Genomic DNA, 11,992 nt, shown 5'->3' on the forward strand with positions numbered 1-11,992 from the left:
ACTGCTAATGTAAATCAAATCATTTATCACTATTTCTCCCCCTTTTTGTCATAACATCAAAAGGAATGTAAAAGATTCAGATGTAGAAAACGACAAAGGAAAGAAACAGAATCAAACTTTTCATTGATTAAGCAAACAGAATTACAAAAGATGTATGCAGAATAAGCAGATGCAACAAACAAAGAAAACTACAAGGACTTAAGTACTACAACCCTAGCTTAGACATAATCTTAGCTAACATATCATGAACCCCTGCGGTGTTCTCAGTTTGTCTAGCCATGAAAGCTTGAAACTCTGCATGCCTGTCCAGACTAGAATCTCCACTGTAAGAGAATGCATGAATTCAAGGAGGAAGTGAGAGACAGTTCACAGGAAGAGAGTTAATGTCTCAAACGGGGCTTTCCCTTAACATAGAAGTCAAGAACATGATGCTTAACTTCATCCAATATCTCAAGAAAGTCTTCTTCCTTTGGATAAATGTTGATAACAGCATCACAGAAGAGATCTGACTTAAGACTTCTTGGAATCTTGAGAAATCCGTCTTGAAATGAATGTCAGTGATCCCCGAGATTTGTTTCTCAACCTGGAACCAGACAACCCTTCCAACCGTTCTATTCAAATAGATCGACCACCCCTGAGCCTTCGTCTTCGTTTTTGGTTTGAAACCATAAGCACCCAAGTCATCAGAGTCCACAAAAGATTTACACAGAACTTCCATTTCTGATGAAGGAATGTAGCTAGTTTTCAGTGGAGAAACCTCTTGAGAGGAACTTGAAGACGGGTTCATGGTGAATGCTAGGTTGAAGATGAATAAACTAGGGTTTATGCAAAATGCAGATAAAGAGAGAGAGAGAGAAATAAATAGAGGGAAAAGAAACGTTTGAAGAGTATTAAAAGAAAAAGAAAATAAAAGGAAATGATGGATAGCATTTAATGTTACATGACGTGAGGAGAGATAATAATGACAAAAGAAGTGATTAGCACAGTTACCTAAGTAGGCGTCCCCTCAACTGCACGCACGCTTGTCCAGAAATAGTGAACACGTGTTTACCATCTGGATAGCCAGTTACAGCTGTTTTACTTTTAAAGAGATTCTGAGTCAACTTAGACAATGAAACGTTAGTAATAACATAATCACTACTTCTAATTGATTACAGTCAGAACTTCTTATAAAAGACTACTCCAATCTCATTTCAGAAGATACTCATACATAAGATCTTCTCATCTTCTCATTCTGGGCATAAATCCATACTGATATTCTTCAGAATGAACTTAAACCTATCTTCAGCAAGGGGTTTTGTAAAGATATCAGCCCATTGATGGTCTGTATCCATAAAGTTTAAAGATATAACACCCTTCTGAACATAGTCCCTTATGAAATGATGTTTAATCTCAATATGTTTAGCTTTTGAATGTAAGATAGGATTCTTAGATAAACATATAGCAGAAGTATTATCACAGAAAATAGGAATGTTACTCTCATATATCTGATAATCTTCTAACTGACTTTTCATCCAGAGCATTTGTGTGCTACAACCAGCAGCAGCAACATATTCTGCTTCTGTTGTTGAAAGAGCAATGGTTGCTTGCTTCTTGCTGTACCAAGAGATTAGATGACTTCCAAGAAATTGACAACTTCCAGAAGTACTTTTCCTCTCAATTCTATCTCCAGCATAGTCAGCATCACATAATCCTACTAAGTTGTATTCTTCAGATATTCTATAGACTAAACCAACATTAGTAGTACCTTTCAGATACCTCAAAATTCTCTTAACCGCAGTTAAATGAGATTCTCTCGGATCTGATTGGAATCTAGCACACAAACAAACACTGAAGAGAATGTCAGGTCTAGAAGCAGTTAGGTATAGAAGAGATCCAATCATACCTCCGTACAACTTCTGATCTACCTTCTTACTTACCTCATCCTTACCTAGGACACATGTTGGATGCATAGGAGTTTTGGCTTCTTTGCTTTCAGAAAGATTAAACTTCTTCAGAAGTTCTTTCACATACTTCGTTTGATGAACATAGGTTCCATCAGAAGTTTGGTTGATTTGAATCCCAAGGAAATACTTGAGTTCTCCCATCATGCTCATTTCAAATTCAGCCTGCATAGACTCAGCAAACTCCTTTCCAAATGTAGCATTAGATGTTCCAAAAATAATATCATCAACATATATTTGACAAATTAAAATATCCTTTTTAAATGTTTTACAGAAGAGAGTAGTGTCCACTTTTCCTCTAGTGAAACCATTTTCCAGAAGGAAAGAACTCAAACGTTCATACCAAGCTCTAGTAGCTTGTTTCAATCCGTATAATGATTTCTTTAATTTAAAAACATGATTTGGAGACATGGAGTCTTCAAAACCAGGAGGTTGATGGACATAAACTTCTTCTTCTATGTAACCATTTAAGAAGGCACTCTTAACATCCATCTGATAAAGAGTGATGTTGCGTTGAGTGGCAAAAGAAATTAATAGACGAATAGATTCTAACCTGGCCACTGGTGCAAAGGTTTCTGTATAGTCAATCCCTTCTTGCTGACTATAACCCTGAGCCACCAGTCTGGCTTTGTTTCTTACCACTTCACCTTTCTCACTCAGCTTGTTTCTGAAAACCCATTTTGTTCCTATAATATTGAATCCTTTAGGTCTTGGAACAAGATCCCAAACATCATTCCTTGTAAACTGGTTTAACTCTTCTTGCATGGCAATTATCCAGTCTGTATCTTCTAGAGCTTAATCAACAGAAGTTGGCTCGATCAGAGAAACCAGACCTAATTGACATTCAGCATTGTTCTTAAGGAATGCTCTTGTTCTGATAGGATCATCTTTCTTTCCAATAATGACATCTTCTGAGTGAGCAGATGTGAGTCTGGATGATCTTCTGATAGTTGGTTCTTCAGAAATTCTCAGATTTTCCAAGGATGCAGCAACTTGATCTTCTGATTCATTGCTTATGAGACTATCAGCTTCTACAGCTTTGCTTCTTGGTTCTACTGCTTCTGATATATCAATATCAAAATCTGCAAAATTCTCAAACTGCTTTGGCTTTTCAAGACCAAGCTTATCATCAAACCTGATATTGATTGATTCTTCTACAACCAATGTTTCAGTATTGTATACTCTGTAGCCTTTAGAGCGTTCAGAATATCCAAAAAGGAAACACTTTTGTGCCTTAGAATCAAACTTACCAAGATGATCTTTAGTGTTCAGAATAAAACAAACACATCCAAAAGGATGAAAATATGAAATGTTGGGCTTTTTGTTCTTCCACAATTCATAAGGAGTCTTATTTAGAATAGGTCTTATAGAGATTCTATTCTGAATATAACATGCAGTGTTTATTGCTTCTGCCCAGAAGTGCTTAGCCATATTGGTTTCATTGATCATGGTTCTGGCCATTTCTTGTAGAGTCCTATTCTTTCGCTCTACAACTCCATTTTGCTGTGGAGTTCTAGGACAAGAGAAATCATGGGCAATACCATTTTCTTTGAAGAACTCCTCAAAGAATCTGTTCTCAAATTCGCCACCATGATCACTTCTGACCTTTATGATCTTGCACTCCTTCTCAGATTGAATCTGAGTGCAGAATTCAAAGAACACTGAATGAGACTCATCCTTGTGTTTTAAGAACTTTACCCATGTCCAGCGGCTATAATCATCAACGATGACTAATCCATATTTCTTCCCTCTGACAGATGCTGTTTTGACTGGGCCAAACAGATCAATGTGCAAGAGTTCTAACGGCCTTGAGGAAGAAACAACATTCTTAGACTTGAATGCAGGTTTGGAGAACTTGCCCTTCTGACATGCTTCACAAAGAGCATCTGATTTGTATTTCAGATTTGGGAGTCCTCTGACCAGATTTAGTTTGTTAATCTGAGAAATCTTTCTCAAACTAGCATGTCATAATCTTCTGTGCCAGACCCATTGCTCATCAGAAACAGACATAAGACAAGTCACCTTCTGCTTCTCAAGATTAGAAAGATCAATCTTATAAATGTTGTTCTTTCTCTTGCCTGTAAATAGGATTGAGCCATCCTTCTGACTTACAGCCTTGCAAGACTTTTGATTGAAGATTATATCATAACCATTGTCACTTAATTGACTTATGGACAATAAGTTATGCGTTAATCCTTCTACAAGAAGTACATTAGAAATAGAAGGAGAGTTACCATACTTTATAGTTCCTGAGCTAATAATTTTGCCCTTCTGATCTCCTCCAAACTTCACTTCTCCAGCAGATTTAAGCACCAGGTCTTGGAACATAGACCTTCTTCTTGTCATGTGTCGCGAGCACCCAGAGTCCAGGTACCATGACATTTTGCTTTTTGTCCTCTTTGCCGCCAAGGATATCTGCAACAGAAACTATCTTCTCCTTAGGTACCCACAATTTCTTGGGTCCTTTCTTGTTAGTTCTCCTCAAGTTCTGATTGAACTTGGGTTTAGCATTATATGAAATAGGAGGAACAGAATGATAGTTTATGTTCTGAGTTCCATGATATTTCTTAGGTTTTGTCACATGCTTCTTGGTGTGTGTTATGTGAAAGCTTTGAGCATGTGATGTGTGCCTAATATCATGGGAGTGGCCAAATTTAAATTGGTTATACAGAGGCTTGTATGATATTTTCATATCATCCACAGATTCAAGCTTGTATGGGATTTCACCCTCATAACCAATGCCAGCTCTTTTGTTTCCTGACACAGCATATATCATAGAAGCAAGTTGACTTCTGCCAATACTTCTAGATAAAAACTTTCTGAAACTTAAGTCATATTCTTTCAAAATACTGTTCAGACTTGGAGTAAATTTTTCAGAGACAGAAGGAAATCCAGTATTTTTGGATAAATTTAAAACTTTTTCCTTCAGTTCAGAATTTCCACTTCAAGCTTCTTAGTTTCAAATTCAAATAGCTTTTTCAGCTTCTTGTATTTGATACTAATCTGAGACTTGAGTTCTAGAAGTTCTGTTAGACTGGAAACTAACTCTTCTCTAGATAGTTTAGAAAATACCTCTTCAGAATCTGATTCTGATGTAGATTCTGATCCATCATCTTCTGTAGCCATCAGCGCGAAGTTGGCCTGCTCTCCTTCAGAGTCTGATTCTGATTCAGAATCATCCCATGTTGCCATAAGACCTTTCTTCTTATGAAACTTCTTCTTGGGATTCTCCTTCTGAAGTTTTGGTCACTCACTTTTGAAGTGTCCTGGATCATTGCACTCATAGCACACAACCTTTTTCTTGTCATATCTTCTGCCTCCAGAAGATTCTCCTCTTTCAGACTTCTTTGAGCTTTTGAAGCTCCTGAACTTCCTTTGCTTGCTTTTCCAGAGTTGATTGACTCTTCTGGAAATCATGGACAGTTCATCTTCTTCTTCTTCTGATTCTGATTCTTCAGAATCTTCTTCTTCAGCCTGAAAAGCGTTAGTGCATTTTTTAAAATTAGATTTTAATGCAACAGACTTACCTTTCTTCTGAGGCTCGTTTGCATCCAGCTCTATTTCATGGCTTCTCAAGGCACTGATAAGCTCTTCCAACGAAACTTCATTCAGATTCTTGGCAATCTTGAATGCAGTCACCATTGGACCCCATCTTCTGGGTAAGCTTCTGATGATCTTCTTTACATGATCAGCCTTGGTGTAGCCTTTATCCAGAACTCTCAATCCAACAGTTAGAGTTTGAAATCTTGAGAACATCTTCTCAATATCTTCATCATCCTCCATCTTGAAGGCTTCATATTTCTGGATTAGAGCAAGAGCTTTAGTCTCCTTGACTTGAGCATTTCCTTCATGGGTCATTTTCAATGACTCATATATATCATAGGCCGTTTCCCTGTTAGAGATCTTCTCATACTCAGCATGAGAGATAGCATTCAGCAAAACAGTTCTACATTTATGATGATTCTTGAAAAGCTTCTTCTGATCATCATTCATTTCTTGCCTTGTAAGCCTTACGTCACTAGCTTTCATTGGATGTTTGTAACCATCCATCAGAAGATCCCATAGTTCACCATCTAGACCAAGAAAGTAACTTTCCAGTTTATCTTTCTAGTATTCAAAGTTTTCACCATCAAATACTGGTGGTCTAGTATAACCATTGTTACCATTGTATTGCTCAGCAGAGCCAGATGTAGATGCAGTTGGATTTGTTTGAACTTCACTAGCCATCTTTTACTGAAGCGTTTTTCTCTTCCTGAATCTTTTCTAAACACGGTTAAGTGCTTGCACCTTAGAACCGACGCTCTGATACCAATTGAAGGATAGAAAAACACTTAGAAAGGGGGGGGGGGGTTTGAATAAGTGTAGTCTAAAAACTTGAACGATAAAAACAATTTGCACAGTTATTTTTATCCTGGTTCGTTGTTAACTAAACTACTCCAGTCCACCCCCACGGAGTGATTTACCTCACCTGAGGATTTAATCCACTAATCGCAACAGATTACAATAGTTTTCCACTTAGCCCACGACTAAGTCTTCTAGAGTATCCTGATCACAACCTGATCACTCTAGGAACAAATGCTTAGACACAAGCTAAGACTTTCTTAGAGTATCCTGACCACCACGTGATCACTCTAATTACAACTGCTTAGACACAAGCTAAGACTTCCTAGAGTATCCTGATCAACACTTGATCACTCTAGTTACTTACAAATTAATGTAATCAATTCTAAGAGTATTACAAATGCTTCTGAAAAGCTATAATCACAACATTGATATTTCTCTTAATGTTTAAGCTTAATCTCACTAAAAATATTACAACAGCAATGTAGTGAGCTTTGATGAAGATGAAGTTTCTGAGCTTTGATTTGAACAGCGTTTCAGCAAGTTTTTCAGAATAAGTTCTTTCAGAATCGTTGACCTTGCTTCTCATCAGAACTTCATATTTATAGGCACTTTGAGAAGATGACCGTTGGGAGCATTTAATGCTTTGCGTATTCCGTACAGCATTGCATTTAATGTTTCACGCTTTTGTCAACTACCTCGAGCCTTGTTCACGCCGTGTCTACTGACGTTGCCTTTAATAGCTTCCAACGTTCCTTTTGTCAGTCAGCGTAGCCTGCCACCTGTACTTTCTTCTGATCTGATGTTTGTGTATACAACGTTTGAATATCATCAGAGTCAAATAGCTTGGTGCATAGCATCTTCTTGTCTTCTGACCTTGAACTGCTTCTGAGCGTGATACCACGAGAACTTCAGTGCTTCTGCTTCTGATCTCAAGTTCTTCTGATGCTTCCATAGATCCATGTTCTGATTCTGCCTTGACCATCTTCTGATGTCTTGCCAGACCATGTTCTGATGTTGCATACTGAACCTTCTGAGTCAAAGCTTCTTAGCGCTGATTTGTGCATACTCCTTATATATTTCCTGAAAAGGAAATTGCATAGGATTAGAGTACCACATTATCTTGAGCAAAATTGATATACATTGTTATCATCAAAACTAAGATTATTGATCAGAACAATTCTTGTTCTAACATAGCCTTCTTCGTTAGTCAAAATAATAGTTTCTTCATTATTTTTAGTTGAGCTAGATTAGGCTAATAAATTTTGATTAAGTTGATTTTAAATAATCGTGTTTCCTTGTAACTCTAAAAGTTTAATTTCTATCTCATCATCCCGGGTTTTTAGAGTTCTAATTTCATTTTTTAAATTACTAATTTCTTTTTGTAAATCTTTAATAGAACAGTCTTTTCAACTGGTTTCTTAAATAGATCCATAACAATTTTAAATTTTACTTTCTGAATATTCTTTTAAGAAATATCATTCTCGTCTATAAATTTTTTAACTTGTCTGATGAAAGCATTTTTGTTTCATGAGTCTTCCATTTTGTCTAATATTCCTATTAAGGTATTAGCTTGATTATTTGTTAAAACATTAATTCTTTTGTTACAATTATCACAATTGCAGAAATCTAGACCTAAACATTCATCAGAATTTGAATTTTCTGAACTATTAATTTGATGTATTTCTTCGTAAGATGATTCTTCAGAGGTCAAAAAGCTCTCTTCCTCTGAGTTTAATAAAATATTACTTAAAATAGTTATTAAACTTTCTTTTAATTCTTCGTAAATGTCTAAGTTACTTAGTTGATTAATTTTTTCTTGAACTTTGTATTTATTAGCATAATGACCAAAACGACCACACTTATAACATTTAACATCTTTGTCTTTAGGTTTAGGTTTATTATTGCGTTTTTGTAAGATTTTTTACCATGATTTTTCTTGTAAGATTTTTTTATAGAATTTTGAATTGTCTTTATAAGATTGCTTCTTACGATAATGAAAGTCTTTTTTTCCTTTACTAACAACTTTTTTACTCTTTGGGTTCGGTTCGGTCCGATTTGGGCTCAAACTACTGAGTCGAGCCAACCCACAGGTAGAAGTGCAGACCCAACTTCCGACCGTTTTGTTATTCAATTTTTTCCGGTTCGGTTTCTTTCAGTTCGGTTAACAAACTCGGTTTTTTTCGGTTAGCATTTTATTGGCCCATAACGAATTTTAAGCCCAATTTTAAAATTAGTTGATCTCTTTTTTACAATTTAAGTTAGTCATATTAGTTAATGGGCCAATTTAAAATTGTGGCCCAACTTAAATCATTAATTTTTCATTTTCAAATTTAAATTTGTAATTGAATTACTTTCATATTATTTAATATATTTTCATTAAAAACAAAATTATATTAAATATTGATTAAACCTAAATTTTTCTTAAAATGATTTAAAATAAAATATTAAAAAAACATAGTTAATAAAACATAATATTTACTATTTAGTGATACTCAAATTCAAATCTATATCATTATGGATTCAAATTTGAGAACATTCATATGGTGAGAATAATCTTGTTATGTCCATTGTTTCTGATTCCATTCTTCCTCCAATTGAATTCATACAAAACCTGTAAAAATTAAAAGAAAGTGATAATAGTACAATATTTGTAATTCCATTCTTCCTGCAACTGGATTCATAAAAACCTGTAAAAATTAAAAGAAAGTTATAATAGTACAATAACTACCATTCAACTAATAAATCAATAACCACAATTAATAAATATTAACAATAACCACAATTTTAATGCTATTTAAGGTTAATTAGAATTTTAAATTAAAACTCATAAATTCAATATATTAAAATCATGATTAATTTCTTATAATCATTATTTGATTTTATTCTCTAACATTAAAATTCTTAAATTCAAAATTAATCATCCATTCTTATCAAAACTAGTAAGAAATCCGTGATATCGTACGGGTACCGTCTTGGTTCACATTACACGTCTATAAGATAATCATTTATAAAGTATGGACTTTATTCTTCAATTGGTTGATATTCAACAAAAAAAAATAGAGAAGGACATTAAAATGAAAAGTCTACGGTTGGTATCTCATATATACGTTCACATCTACCCGTAAATCCATATGGGTTAACAAACTCCAGTTGAATATAAATGAGTTAATTCTAAAAATTTAATAGCTCATTTTTTCAATCTTAAAATGTATGACAACTCCCGTGTGTCCATTTATAGAAATATATTTAATTTATTCTCATTTATACAAATGATTGAATTTATTATTTTCATAAAATTATTTGTTTATTCCCTTTATAAAAACAATTGTAACTTATTAAGTTTATAAAATTTCCAATATCAATAAATTCTTATCTTTTATCATTAATTTTTTGTGATTACCATTTATCATTAAATTTTTATGAATACCATTTAACTTTTTTTATCATAATTACAATTATGAAGTTAATTTGAAAAGATTCTGATAAGTTTTAGTTATTTCATAAGTTTAAAAATATTACAAAATCTCAATTGATTTTGTTTTGTTTTATTAACCTTTCTATAAAAATCTAAATAATTTAAAAATATATTTTATCTCAGATAAGGATCTAAATAATTGCAAAATAATTTTTATTTTTATATTTTTAGAATGATAAATTAAATATTTAACCTTGGAATCAAAAAGGTTATAACTTGTAGTAAGAAGAGTAATCATAGATTTTCCAGATACTTTAGTTCTTAGGTTTAATGTTCCTTAGAAATACGTGATTTTTATTAATATTTCATAAAAATACATGATTTTTAATATATTTTTTTTTGTAACAAAGGATACTAGTAGTAGTGAGGGGATGATTATAGATATCTATGATCATCATCTAACTCGTTATAAGGTAAGGAGTGTGATTGTAGCATCTCAAAGGGACAATTATGCTAGCCTTGGGTGTTACGCTTTGAATGTGGCTGAAGGGTTGCAAAATACATTAACAAGGACCTTTAGGGATGCGTTCGAAGGCTGGTAGAGTCAACGATGGTTGAAGAATCATACTTATGGGCTTGTTAGATTACCTAGGTAGAAAAAGGTAATTGAAAACAAGTGGATGCAAAGATTGAAGGGTGCCTTAAATTTGATCAAGGTTATTGATTAAAGTTTCAATATGGTAGAGAACAACAAAGTTGTTGATGATTAAATTGACATCAACACAGTTTCAAGTTAAGGCGGAGATTACTGAAGTATGCCTTAAAACCTTTTTTGATGAAGATAAAGAAAACATATTTGGAGAATGCATAAACTAGAAAATCGAAAATTCTAGAGAGTAGAAAAATCAAAAATTGGGAAATTCGGGTCAGGATGTACATGAGCCGCAATTGCGGCGGCCGATGGAGCTCTGACGAGCGACGAATATTGGATCGCGTACGACAGCGACCTTAAAATTGGGAAAGGTGGCAGTTGCAGGCGACAGATCATACCGTGAGGCGGCGACCCCGAATCCCTGAGCAGGTGGCAGAGCCGTGGCTGCTGGAGTGCGGACGACGAACGACAACAGGATTCAGGCGGGGCGGTGGCGACAGTGGAGCCACAGTGGTCGACGGCACTAGTGGTTCCGTACGATTGGCTCGCAGTCAATCCGATTTCGAGATTTTTGAAAATTAAACATTTTTCTCGATTTATGCGTTTTGGACTTTTTAATTCGCTCCATGTATCCATTAGCTAATGGATTGTGTTTTATGCTTTGTTTGTTGGGTTTTAGCTATTATAAATAGGATTCTCTGATATTATTTCAATGTGACAATTTTAGAGCTTTAGAGTAAAAGGGAGAAATAAGAGTTTAGAGAAGCCTTGATAATTATCTAGAAGGATCACACGATACTTCTTGATACATTTCGTTTGAGTAATTCATATATTGAGAGTTCGAGAGGTTAGGAAACACTTGAAAAGAAAATAAGGGTTTTTCTTAAGAACTCTGAAGGCGAAAGCTATTTTCTTGTAACTCATTTGTGATCTTTTGTAACAATTTTTAGAGTATAGTGAATTAGAGAGCTGCTCCCTCCCAATGCGTAGACCTTTTTATCGAACATGATAACCAAACCTTTCTCCTTTTTCTCGCCTTATTCTATTATATTTTTTACTTATTGATTATTATTGTTAAAGATCATCTATTTCAGTTGTTACTATTTTTGGCCTCACATACTAATATCCTATTTTAATTGAAGCTTGTCATTTTTATAACAGTGCCAAACAACCAAACTTGTTATCTAGTAGTACTTTTCAAATTTTAGTAGTGAAAACTTGTCCTTTTAAAAAAAGGTTGTCAGAAAATAAAATATATAAACTGAAAGATATTTTTTAATGATAAAAAAACATTCAATAGAGTAAAATAAGTTGAGATTGCATTACATTAGTTGAAATTAGTTGAGATAGTCATGTAATATTTACATTTTATGGGTACATGTATGTCATGTAATACTTTATTGCAAGTTAGCTAGTATATCCATTTACCAATGCACTATGGTAATTGCATGATGGTGGTTTACTAGTAGATCACGAGTCTTTAGGATGTTGGAAGCTTAGCCTATAAATATGAAACTGTAACATTGAAAAAAGTTGAGTTTTTTATGGTATAAATTTCAGCCTATTAATTGTTGTTAAATTATTTTCATATTTAAGTTTCTGCATTGTATTTTCTTTTATATAATATTATAAGTTGCT

Source organism: Vicia villosa, linkage group LG6 (genome assembly GCF_029867415.1).
Source record: "Vicia villosa cultivar HV-30 ecotype Madison, WI linkage group LG6, Vvil1.0, whole genome shotgun sequence".
In the NCBI taxonomy this organism is placed as follows: domain Eukaryota; kingdom Viridiplantae; phylum Streptophyta; class Magnoliopsida; order Fabales; family Fabaceae; genus Vicia; species Vicia villosa.